This window comes from Hylobates moloch, unplaced genomic scaffold (assembly GCF_009828535.3).
Source record: "Hylobates moloch isolate HMO894 unplaced genomic scaffold, HMol_V3 SCAFFOLD_1, whole genome shotgun sequence".
Classification (NCBI taxonomy): domain Eukaryota; kingdom Metazoa; phylum Chordata; class Mammalia; order Primates; family Hylobatidae; genus Hylobates; species Hylobates moloch.
Genome location: NW_026652276.1, coordinates 165,154,896 through 165,167,612, shown reverse-complemented (window position 1 = coordinate 165,167,612; position 12,717 = coordinate 165,154,896). Strand labels below are relative to the sequence as shown.

At 35.6% G+C, this 12,717-nt stretch overlaps 1 protein-coding gene across 7 annotated transcripts in view; it reads left to right on the top strand.

The window, feature by feature from the left end:
- PPP1R9A (protein phosphatase 1 regulatory subunit 9A) overlaps positions 1-12,717 on the top strand; it is a 399,467-nt gene that overhangs the window by 336,833 nt on the left and 49,917 nt on the right. The gene's annotated exons all lie outside the window — the stretch shown is intronic.

The window sequence follows — 12,717 nt, the reverse complement described above, 5'->3', positions numbered from 1 at the left end:
TGGTGCTGGGATAATTGGCAAGCCAGATGTAGAAGACTGAAACTGGATGCTCATCTCTCAACTTACACAAAAATCAACTCAAGATGGATCAAAGACTTTAAGATCTGAAACCATAAGCATTCTAGAAGATAACATCAGAAAAACTCTTCTAGACACTGGCTTAGGCAAAGAGTTCATGACCAAGAATCCAAAAGCAAATGCAACAAAAACAAAGGTAAATAGATGGGACATAATTAAACTAAAAAGCTTCTGTTCAGCGAAAGAAACAATCAGCAGAGTAAACAGACAATCCATGGACTGGGAGAAAGTCTTTGCCATCTATGCATCTGACAAAGAACGAATATCCAGAATCCACAAAGAACTCAAACAAATCAGCAAGACAAAACAAACAATCCCATCAAAAAGTGGGCTAAGGACATGAATGAATAGACAATTCTCAAAAAAAGATAAACAAATGACCAACAAACATATGGAAAAATGCTCACCATCACTAATTATCAGGGAAATGTAAATCAAAATCACAATGTGATACCACCTCACTCCTGCAAGAATGGCTATAATCAAAAAATAACAGTTGTTGGCATGGATGTGGTGACAAGGGAACACTTTTCACTATGGGTGGGAATGTAAACTAGTACAACCACTATGGAAAACAGTGTGGAGATTCCTTAAAGAACTAAAAGTAGATCTATCATTTGATCCAGTGGAAAATAACTCATTGTACGGAAAAGATACTTGCACATACATGTTTATAGCAGCACAATTTGCATTTGCAAAAATATGGAACCAGCCCAAATGCCCATCAATCAATGAGTGGATAAAGAAAATGTTGTTTATATGTACCATGGAATACTACTCAGCCATAAAAAGGAAAGAAATAATGGCATTCACAGCAACCTGGATGGAATTGGAGACTATTATTCTAAGTGAAGTAACTCAGGAATGGAAAACCAAACATTGTATGTTCTCACTTAAATGTGGGAGCTAAGCTTTGGGGACACAAAGGCATGAGTGATACGTTGGACTTTGGGGACTCAAGTGAAAAGGTGGGGTGGCAAGAGATTAAAGACTACACATTGGGTACAGTGTACACTGCTCAGGTGATGAGTTTACCAAAACCTCAGAAATCACCACTAAAGAATTTTTTAATGTAACCAAACACCACCTGTTCCCCAAAAACCTATTATAACAACAACAAAAAAATTAACTGCCACAAAGATTATATTTGCTTCAATATAAATTAGGAAGTTTTTCCATATTTTTTTATTTTCAGAAATTACTTTTATAAAAGAGACTTGATGTAGATAAGATAGAACGTTCTGTTCCTGGAATTTTGTTATTATTCAGCTTTTAATTCAGCATATTAAAGGTAATGGCAAAAAACCACAATTACTTTTGCACCAACCTTATATAAGCCATCTGTGCATTAGTGGAGGAATATTTTAAGTACCTTTCATAATAACTATTACTCTGTTCAAGTTTTCAATTTCAGAGGGACAATTCTGATATTTTGCATTTTTCAAGAAATTTAGATATTTCCTTTAGGCTATTATACTTATTAACTTATACTTTTATAAAATAATTTTTAAGTATTGAAGTATTTTATATTTATAAGTAGTTATCCTTTTTATATTCTTTCTTCTCTTTATTTGAATATTTTTACTTTTTTAGGTTTTTTTGTAGAATTTTATCTGTCCTTCTAGCTTTTTAGTTCCTAATTGTTTCTTCTTTGATTAAAAAAAAGAAAAACACAAAGACCAATATTTCTTTTTTCTTTCTTCTTTTTTTCTTCTTTGTTAATCAATTGCACTTAGTTTATTTATTTTTAATAACTCTTACATTCTGACACCTGTACTGATTTTTTTCTGAATATTGCTTTAACTACATGTCACAATTTTTTACATGTAGAATGCCATTGTTATTTATATGTATTTTTTCTTGCAATTTTCTTTTTAACAAAAGAATGATATAGTGGTTTTATTCACTTTCCAGACATATAGAACTTTATTTTGCTATATTGTATTATGGGTTGCAACTTTATTGCACTCTGATCAGAAAACATATTCCATATAATAGCTATTGTGTAGAATTTTTTAGATATTTTATATTAATAGCTTGATACATAAACAGTTTTTATTTAATATTCCTCATGTATGCAAAAAGCACCCTTGTTCCATGTTTAGGTGTGAAGTTTATGTGTGTGTATGTGTGTATATATATATATATATATTTTTTTTTTTTTTTTATGGTTTTTTGTTTCTTTTTGAGATGGAGTCTCACTCTGTCTCCCAGGCTGGAGAGCAGTGGTGCCATCTCAGTTCACTGCAACCTCCGCCTCCCAGGTTCAAGTGATTCTCCTACTTCAGCCTCCCAAGTAGCTGGGATTACAAGCATGCGCCACCACACCCAGCTAATTTTTGTATTTTTAGTAGAGATGTGGTTTCGCCATGTTGGCCAGGCTATTCTCAAACTCCTGACCTCAGGTGATCCGCCCACCTTGGCCTGCCAAAGTGCTAGGATTACAGGCATGAGCCACCATGCCCAGCCATATTTTTTAATATATAAATAAGATTAATCATACAAACACATATACACATTTTTTCTATACTATGGCTTATGTTTTGTCTACTTGATCTACCAAATCTGAAAAAGCATATATTAAAATCACCAGTTACCATCATTTAATTTCTTCCTGTAATCCTACCAGTGGTAGTTTTAGATATTTTACATCTTTGTTGTTAACTGCATATATGTTGAGGATTATTACAACTTCTTTATTTATAACATCTCTCTTGTCCTTTATGGTGCACTTTGTCCCAAATTATATTTTGTCTCATAATAAAAAATTAACTCTGGCTTTCTTTTGCTTTATATTTGTTTCGCAGCATCTATTTTTTCCATCTCTTTATTTTCAACCATTCTGTATTCTTTTGTTTAAATGTTTCCTTTAGGCAACCTATTTCTACATCTTACTTTTATAATACTCTGGGAGTATTTTTCAGTTAGTTCGTGAGTTCAGTGTATTTACATTTACCTTAATAACTTTAATATTAGAACTTATGTATGCCACCTTATTTCATATTTTACAATGTCCATGCTTTCTTCTTGTTTCTTTTTTAAGTCTTTCTACCTCCTTGCCATTAGGTACGTCAAATTTTCATCTGCTGCTTAAAAGTTATACATTTGTATAACTTATATGTATAACTTATATATATGACTTATTTTGACTTAGTCTTAGGTTATTTTTTCCTGGCAATATATAAAGCAGATCAATATCTATGTCTTTATCGTTTAACAAAATAATACCCATAGCATACCATCCTCTACCTCTCCTCTTGTTGCCAACTTTTTGTATTTCAGGAGTTTTAGTTACATATATTTGTAAGTGTATTTTTTACAAAATAGTTTCAGCTCACCTGTACTTCTTTCTATCCGACTGTTAATTCACTATTATCTCTGGTGCTGCAGCTTACCTACCACATTACACCAAAGGTTTCTACCAAAGGCACTAAAGGATAATAAGTTAGTGTCTAGGAGGTCTAAGCTTCAGGGCCTGAAATAGGCTATCCCTGATGTACCTCCAGATACAGGCTTACCCAGGTTATGTGGAAAAGACTAAAGATTAAATTGCTGGCCACCGTTCCTGGTTACTGTACTCTCCTGCTTCAGATCCTCAGTTTTCCAAAGACATCTGCAACTACTTGTGTTCTGTATGAGTTTCTCATCAGCTGTTTTATTAATTGATGAATAAGACCCTGAAGCCCATACAAAGTCTATTTTTCTTTTTTGGCGTCTCCAAAGTTGAATTCAAGAGAGACAGGGAATAGCTCATGTTAGTTTGCTATGTTGTACTGTACTGGCACTTTCCCCCTCCCTAACTTTGTATTTTTATTTATTCCATCATCCTATTTCTCTTAGGAATGTTTGATTACTCATATTCTAACTTCTTGCAACCAATGCTGAATTTATTGTCATACTTGATTGTTTAAATATGAGAGCTGTTAAAATTATGAACCCGTCTCTTATTATGCCTTTGGCCACATCTCGTTTCAACGTGCATTCTTCTCATTTTCGTCACTTCATAAATAGTCTATATTTTTTATTTTTACTTTCATTTTCTCTTTGACTTGAACAATTGAGGAAACTTTTTAATTTGTAACTTTTTAATCTATTTAATGTTTTATTACATTGAGGCCAGATAATAGTGTCTTTTCAAGTTTTTGTTTTTTTGAATGTGATGCTTTTATTGTAGACTAATATGGGTGTTTTTGGTAAAAGTGACATGATGTGTTTTAGACCTTCTGGATCTGTATTCATTTTTCCTTAATCTAGGAAATTGAGAATTATATATACCGAAATTATACCTCATTGTTGTATTTTGTGTCTTACAGCTTTGGTTATCTATGTTGATGGCATGTTGAAAGTACATAACATAGGACTTCAAGATTTATCAACCTTTAAGTATACTTTGATGTTAATATTCTTACTGCTACTTTTGTTTGCAGTTGCTGAATGAACACCAGTGTATAAGTGTGTACCTATTTTTAACATAAACCTAATTGTAGCACTTTGTTTTATAGTAGTTTTAAAATAATCACCTGTGGTTCCAGCTACTCAGAGGGCTGAGGTGGGAGGATCACCTTAGCCTGGGAGGTAGAGGCTTCAGTTGAGTGGTGATTGTGCCATTGCACCCCAGTCTTTGCAAGAGAGTGAGACCTTGTCTCAAAATAAATAAATAAAAATATAATATTGGAATATGTATTTTTTACTAAGAAAATTTAACCAATTTAAGTTTATAATTATAATTATGCAAGGTATAGGTGTTCCCACCTTATTTTATGCTATATGTTTCTTTTATGTTTATTGGCTTTTACTAAGGCTTGTCTTTAAGTTTTTGAAAAGTGTTTAAAAATTTAAGTACAAAATGAACATTAAAATATTAAAAATGAAATTAAAATTTAATTTAAAAATTAAAATTTAAGAACAAAATATAATTTGAATTCAAATAATTTGAATGTTTCATATGGAAGATTTTGATACAATCTTGGGTTCTAAGCGAGATTATTAAAATATAATTGTTACATTTTTTAAAAACTTAAGTTTTTGATTAGTTTTCTAATGATATTTACAACAGATAGTTATACTCTCAGGTTAATCAGTATCCACTATTATTCCTTTTAAAGAATAATTTCTTCATTCTTATATTCTGAATTTTTTCTCTTTTTTTGAGACGGAGTCTTACTCTGTCACCCAGGCTGGAGTGCAGTGGCGCAATCTCGGCTCACTGCAAGCTCCGCCTCCCGGGTTTACACCATTCTCCTGCCTCAGCCTCCTGAGTAGCTGGGACTACAGGCGCCCGCCACCACGCCCGGCTAATTTTTTGTATTTTTAGTAGAGACAGGGTTTCACCATGGTCTCGATCTCCTGACCTCATGATCCGCCTGCCTCGGCCTCCCAAAGTGCTGGGATTACAAGCGTGAGCTACTGCGCCCGACCCAATTTTTTCTCATTCTTAGAGTATATCTTTAAGTAATTTGTTAAGTATTTGTGGAGAATATAGTTTCCATGAGCTTCCCCTACTGAGAATGACATTCTAATTCATTTACGAACTTTTTCCCTGAAAAAGTGGTAGGGCAAGTTTTATTGTTTTAAGTGTGTTTTAAAGGAAAAGTCTAACATAAAGCTTGCATTTGAATGCTTGTATTGTTTTCACCTTGTACTTTAAAAATTTTTAGCACAATTTATTGAAGTAGGCCCTCTTTCATTGATTATTTTTCTTTTTAATTTGCTTTCATTGCTCTGTTTTTGTTTTCATTTTAGTTCATTAATGTTTCCTTCAGTTTTTATTCTATTTCTGTTTTTTTTCTAGAAACACTGTCATCAGTATCTATTACGTTTTTTATGGTTTAATTTTATTTGTCTTTTTTTCTGTGTCTGAGATTGTTTCTTAAATTTGTCATATCAGTGATTTTATTTTTTGTAGCATTAATTATGCTTTTTGTTAATTTTTATTGGGTAAAATATACATGTATAGTTTACTGTCTTTACCATTTTAAGTGTACAGTTTAATTGTAATTAAATATGCTTTTAAATTCAAATTCATTTATGCTTTTTAGCACTTCTAACATGACTTAATTCTCTTATTAAATGTTTAGTTTTCTTACTCTTCATTCTTTCTCGCTTTTCTTTACTTTCTCTTCATCCTAGAATTTCAAAAAGTGATCTTAAAATATTTTTTTACTTATGGGATACATCATTTTCACAAGTTTACTTGTGTGTTCAAGTTGATATTTTCTTTACCTTGATTTGCAGTATTTGTTAATAGACCTAAGGTGGCCTGTTTTTTCTTTCCTTATCTTGAAATGAGACAAAAATCTTTTAGTAATTGGTTAGTCAGTAATTATTCACTTTTTGATTATGAATCTCATTTCTAGACTTAGATCAGGAGGGATATTTAGGTGCCTCGTTTCCAGCCCAGTTGCTGTTTTCTAGCAGTCTGACATCTAAGGCAATTCTCTGTACTAAGGTGAGATATTCCCAAGTATTGCCACACAGTTCTCTAAGTTAAAGAGATAAAAAAGGTAATTTCCAGTCTTCACTACTACCAAGGCACTTACTGAAGCCACCCCTGTCTATATAGGTCTGCAGCTGAAAGTATGCAGTGTGCCATGCATCAGCCACCTTCCTGCATTTCCCCCTAACAGTCACTTTCTGAGCAAATATGGAATACTGAGGAAGTTAGAGAGCCCAGTTTGAGGCCCCATTCCTGGGCGAGACAGTAGGGGTTGTCCACTTTTTGCTTGGGACAGAATGGATCTCAAGCCATCAGTGAGGGTGGTACAAAATGTCTCCCTGATGTCAGAGGGGATCTTGGATAGATTTTTCTTAATTCAACTTCATGACTCTTTTATATTCTATGAACTGTTGTTTTTAGTTGTGGTGTTCATTTTTGATTATGAGTTTTTCTGTTTTTAATGTGATTTCACTGGCAGTTTAATGGAAGGTATGGCGAGGCTGGCTCAGGAACTGTTAGCCAGGTGCCATTTAAACTGACTGTGCAATTTCTCCCTTGCCATTCCTCCTCAGGAGTCAGAGCAATTGCAACAATTAAAAAAAATTCGACATTTCTCTTTAAGAAAAACTGGAGTCTAAAAGTTGTTTTATTTTATTTATTTAATTCTATGAAAAAGAATCTAGAAAAGTTATAAAATGCATGGGATGATAACATTAAGTTATCTTTATGGAAGTTTCCACTACCATGTAGGGAAGCTATAAATTGCTGCCTACTTAATAGCAAACAGTTACTTATTTAAAAAAACAGCTGTAATTACAGGCCATCAACTACATCCAGCAGCAGCATCATTAATAACAAGTTTATGAGTACCTACTTAGGGAGTGACCTTGTTAGAGAATCTCACCCTATGCTACATATGCTGCAATTAGTGTTACCATTCAGATTAGATTGTGATATTGTTCAGTCAGCCAGTTTTAGTTTATTTTGCATACATTATTCCCTAAGTAAAACATTTTTGTTAATACTGGATAGATACCGTATGTAAACTTTTCAGCAGAAATTACAAAGAAATGTGGCAAAGCTTCATCTTAACACCAAAATGTAGTTAAAAACAGTTTTGATTTCTTTTGTGAAGCCACATTGTTGTAGGTGAGACATACATTATTCAAATACTCAGAAAGATAACTAAAAATTTAGATCCCAATCTAGAAAGCACTTTATAAAGTTCTATGGAAATATTAGTTATTGATTTGCTTTTGTAAAGCAACAGCAGAAAATGTTGCTCCTATCTGATTGTAATATTTCTAGAACTAGAGCTCTCTTAAAACATTTCCTGCAAAGATATTTTTCACTTTTTAAAGAAAAATGTTTCCATGCTCTCACAGGGTAAGTAGAGAGAGGGCAAAAGTTCAGTCTCACTATTTAAGTTTCTGTGTAAAGGATGTTTCTATTTCTAGCATAGTTATATTTGGATTATATCGATCCAGTAATATGAGTGCATGTTCTGTATTCATCTTTTTGAAAAAAAAATTATACACAGCAGGTACACCTTCAGAATGTTAAATGAAAGCTCCTGTTCTCATAGGAATGCGTATGTTTATTTGTGCTGAAATCCTGAGGTGCATATCTATGGCTTTCATATTAAAGATGACAGAAGAGATGAAAAAGATGGTCTTGTCAGTTAAAAGGCTTTGACCTGCAGTCCTTAACCTTTTCTTTTTATTTATGCCCTCCTAATCCCAAGTCTTTTCTCCAAACCTAGCTTCTCTGAAGCCCAGAAACTCCAACAGGCATCTCAGGCTTTATTTCTATTAACCAACCCTGTCGACCTTCTATCCCTGCAGTCAGCCTGCCTGACCATTCTTGCAAACTCTTGGACCTGTACTTTGAAAAGGTTATTGATTCTTGACATAAATCTCTTAAACATGTGGAAAGGGAACTGCTCTAGAATAAGAAAACTCAACCTTTTACCAACTATGCTTCGTTTGTCAAGGTCCTTCACCCCTGTGAAAAGCAATTTTCTTCTCCTCATGAAATGGAGATATCTTGGGTCCATCTTGCTCACTTTGCTTGGAAAGTAGGGTCCACGTCTGGACAAACAGGCCAAAGACACATGACATCTGATCTGGCTATAGGAACAAAAGACTAAACAAGCCATCCAGCAGCAGGTTGCCTCTGACCTTTGTCACAGGGTGATCTGGAGAATTCTTACAAGGTGTTTTTATTAATCTCCCTGAAGTATCTTGAAAGTAGATTCTATGTCATGTTCATGTATCCTCAGTGATTAGCATAGTACCTAGCACGTAGTCTCAGTCACTAAAGGCCGATTGATTATTAAGGGAGGTGGAGGTGTGCTTTCTAAGCTTCATTAATAATAACAGCAGCTGACTGAGCACCATTTTGCATTCAGTGTCAGAATGCTCAGAGACTACCAGAAGTGATCCATGGTTTCCAGTTGGAGTAATAACTTCTCATCTGAGAGGTTATGATGATGACATATGCCTTGGGGTTTGGGGGAAGATTAAATGAAAAATATATCCCAAAGCAACTGGTTCAGTTAGATACATGGTTAAGGGAGGAACAGAGGCAGGAAGAGTCAAATCTGGTTTTGTTTCCACTCCACCACCTGTTTCTAGTGGGAACTTGAAAAGGTGTGTGACTTCCCTGAGCCTCTTTCCTCATCTGAACCATGAGGTTCACAACACCTGCCCTGCCTCCCCCAGTCATTTGCAATGATAAAGGGAGATGATTAAAAATAAAGAGGCCTACAAATGTAAGCAATTTAGTATTAGTGGAAAGAACCATGGGCTGGGATTTCTAAAACCTGGCTTTGGCACCTAATAGCCTTCCAAGGTAAGCTCACTAGACACAGGTCCATACTATATAAAATGAAAGGGTTCAGTTAGTGTATTTTGATGCTTTTCTTGTCAAAAGTGATGAATTTGTAGAAATTCTCTTAATGTACATACAGAATTAAAATAATCACATATTTTTAATTTTAGGCCTTACGTGTACTAAGAAAATCTTGTCCATTCTGAATAATGTGTGAATTTACACAATTCATTCTGCTTTCCTATATGTAAAGAATTTAGCTATACTTAGTAACACTCCAAACTTTCAGCAGTTGTTCTCACCTCACTGCTAATTAGTTCAGTTCTCTCCTGTTACCCATTTTTGGTGAGATGGGAAGGGTAGAATAGATCAACATGGGCTGTTTCACAGTTTTACCTGGGTTTGTCCCACAATTTGTGGATTAATCTAGTGTATTTATTCACAAGAAGGAAAATATTGGCTCAGGACAAGAATTTCTAAACTCTGCGACCTTGACAACTACCTTCAGGTTCTTTGTTTCATAAATGTCACTCACACCTGTTGTATGTGAAAGGGCCCTTGGAGTTCCTCACATCTAGCATTTTTCATATGGGAAACTGAGGCCCAGAGAAGCAACTTGTAGAAGACACAGTGATCTGAGAAAAGAAAAGTCCAAAATGCCAACAAGCTGCTTGCCATGTGCTTGGTTACCCTACCAGGAGTTAATAAAATCTGTCATTTGCCCATAGTGCAGTGTTCACTATGAAATCTGCCCTTTTGATTTCTTGCTTCTCTTTAAATTGAATCAGAGGTGTTCATTTTACTTCAGGTGTGACATTTTACAGCAGTTAGCACATGTAACTGAGAGGTGAAGCTGGGGTAATCATATTTGAGTTCTTCAGATCATTCTTTCTTGGTCCTGGCTGAGTTTATTGAGGATGTACTATATGCTAGCCACTGTGCTAAGTGCTTTATATGGGTTATATCACTTAATCATCCAATAAGGAAGGTTATGACTTATAAGGAACTGAATTTTACAGGCAAGGAAAGTGAAATAAAAGAGGTTAAGTAGTTTTCTAATGCTCCATAGAGTAGGCCAGAGATGAATTCAAGAAGTCTAAGTTAACTACTCTTCATGCTTGACACATGGTTAAAAGAACAAGAAGTAGATCTTGTCAATAGCGATTGCAAATCCTCTAAAATCACCTAAGTGTATGGATTTTCTGGATGCCTTAGCACATAGCCACATATGTTTGTGTGCATATACGTTATTTGTTTTTGTAGATTTATATATAAATAATGTCTAATGTCTAAGTACTTTTGCCCTTTTTTACGTTATTAGTTTATACTGGTGGGGGAGATTAGCCCTAACATTTATTAGAGGGAGAAAAAGTTATTTTCACAGCATCCTGCACATAGCAACTCTTCAACGAACGCCTATTGAATTCATCCTTATTTTCTAAGGAAAATGGCAATGGATCACAACGAGAAGATCCAGGTTTTAGTTCTGGTTTTAATGGTGATTCACTGTGAGGACAAGACCAGGTTGGCTGTCTTCTCCAATCTTTAGTCTTCCCGTGCCTAAAATGAGTTCAGAAGAGCCTACAGTTGGAGTATCCACTGGGCATTCAAGCCTATCTGACTGGCTAGCCTGGTGTTGTCCGGATTCCAAAAGATCCATCCAGACTAGGACTTAGGATGAGTATAGACCTCATCAGTGAAGGGGTAGGGAATTGCAGGGATTTCCAAGCAGCACTGTTGTGTCTTTATACCTTCTTCCAATCTAGTCATTGAGAAAACTTGTGATTAGATTCCTTGCCAGGTGCACTAATACTCTGAGCATCTGCTAAAGGCAGGTAAGTAAGAATTGTACCACTTGTGCTGTGGTAAGAAACTAAAAGAGCCAGATTTTGTGCCTTATAAAAATAACATTTCCACATAGGGTCCTACTCTAGAAACTGTTCAAGCATAGAAGGCCCTAGGAGCCAGTGAGGGTGCAAGGAGCAATAGCCACACCAGCAAGATGGCCAGAGTGACCAGGTCAGGAAGAATGTAAGCAGTGTGAGTGGGGCAGAATCAAACTGAAAAGTTTCAAAATCACCTCTCAGCACCAAGAGCAGTAACAAGAGCTGTGGCAGTGCAGACCTCATGCCTTTTGCATAACAGGAGGGAACACTTTACAAGGAACTTAGGAACCCTCAGGTTCTGGGCAGTTAGCCACTGGCATCCAAGGGGGTCGAATAGACCTGTCCTTGGTTCTTCCATCTTCCCTTTATCATCCTTCCCATGTGTCCCCATGAACTTGGTAAAAACCCAAGGGAATATAGGTTGCAAACCCAAGAGAGGACTGAGGTTTATGAGGTGCTGTGGTCTCCACAGGTTCACATTGCTAGTCTGAAAACTCCACATTTCTGTCCTTCTGTCAGACTCATTCACTTCTGATAAGAAAACCTCTTAGCCTTACTTGATTATAGTAATAGTAAAAGTTTATGGTCCCTCATGTACAGTCTTAAATCCAAAACGCTCCCAGTCTTTTTTGTAATTTTGTGTCAAACTAATTTAGTGGTACAACCTGACCCAACAGGATGCTACTTACAGTCTTTATATACCTCTCTTAGTGGGAATATTCATGTTTGGTGGCAAAAATAATTCATGTGTTTGACTATAGAGTGCCTCCAAAGACCCTGCTGTGGATAATAAGCAATTTGTAGAAGATACATCGTAACTACCTTTCTGAAGTTGGAAGAATGCTGACTTCCAAAAACATCTGGCCCCAAGGATTTCAGACAAGAAATTGTGAACCCATACGTTGTTTTTCTTAAATTTGGGAGTATTTCTTGATCCCCTAAGGAAACAAATGATTCGTTCAGTTCCTTCTTCCGTTACAAAGAAAACAAAGCAGGGGGGAGGGACAAGCAAAACAAATGTAAACTGTGACTCTTATGCTAATAAGCTGTAGCAGAAGCTATTGGGGATCTGAGTCTTCAAAAGGAGCAGATCTTTTGGAGGACAGAAATCTGGATCTGTACCTTTCCTGCAATTAAAAGAAAAAATATATATATATCAGAGATTTCCCCGTGCAACTGCAGTCCTCCTCCTCTCTCCCTTTGCAGTGGAGCTGCTGATCAGAATGTGCTTGCAACTCACAGGACCATAGCGCCACCTTTCTTGCAGATTTGGAATAAATCTTCACACTTCCAGGTTTGGAATAAAATCACACTACCAGCTCACTTGCCTGCTTATGCTGTTCAGTTAGCTAGACCTACCAAGGAAACAGTTCCTTGACACCCAAATCATAAAGGAAGAGCTGCAAAGAGGGCAGTAAAAAGTGTTTTCTTCTCTTGGTCCCTGAGCAATTAAATTGGTAACCTAATCTGATGTTAGGGAGTATA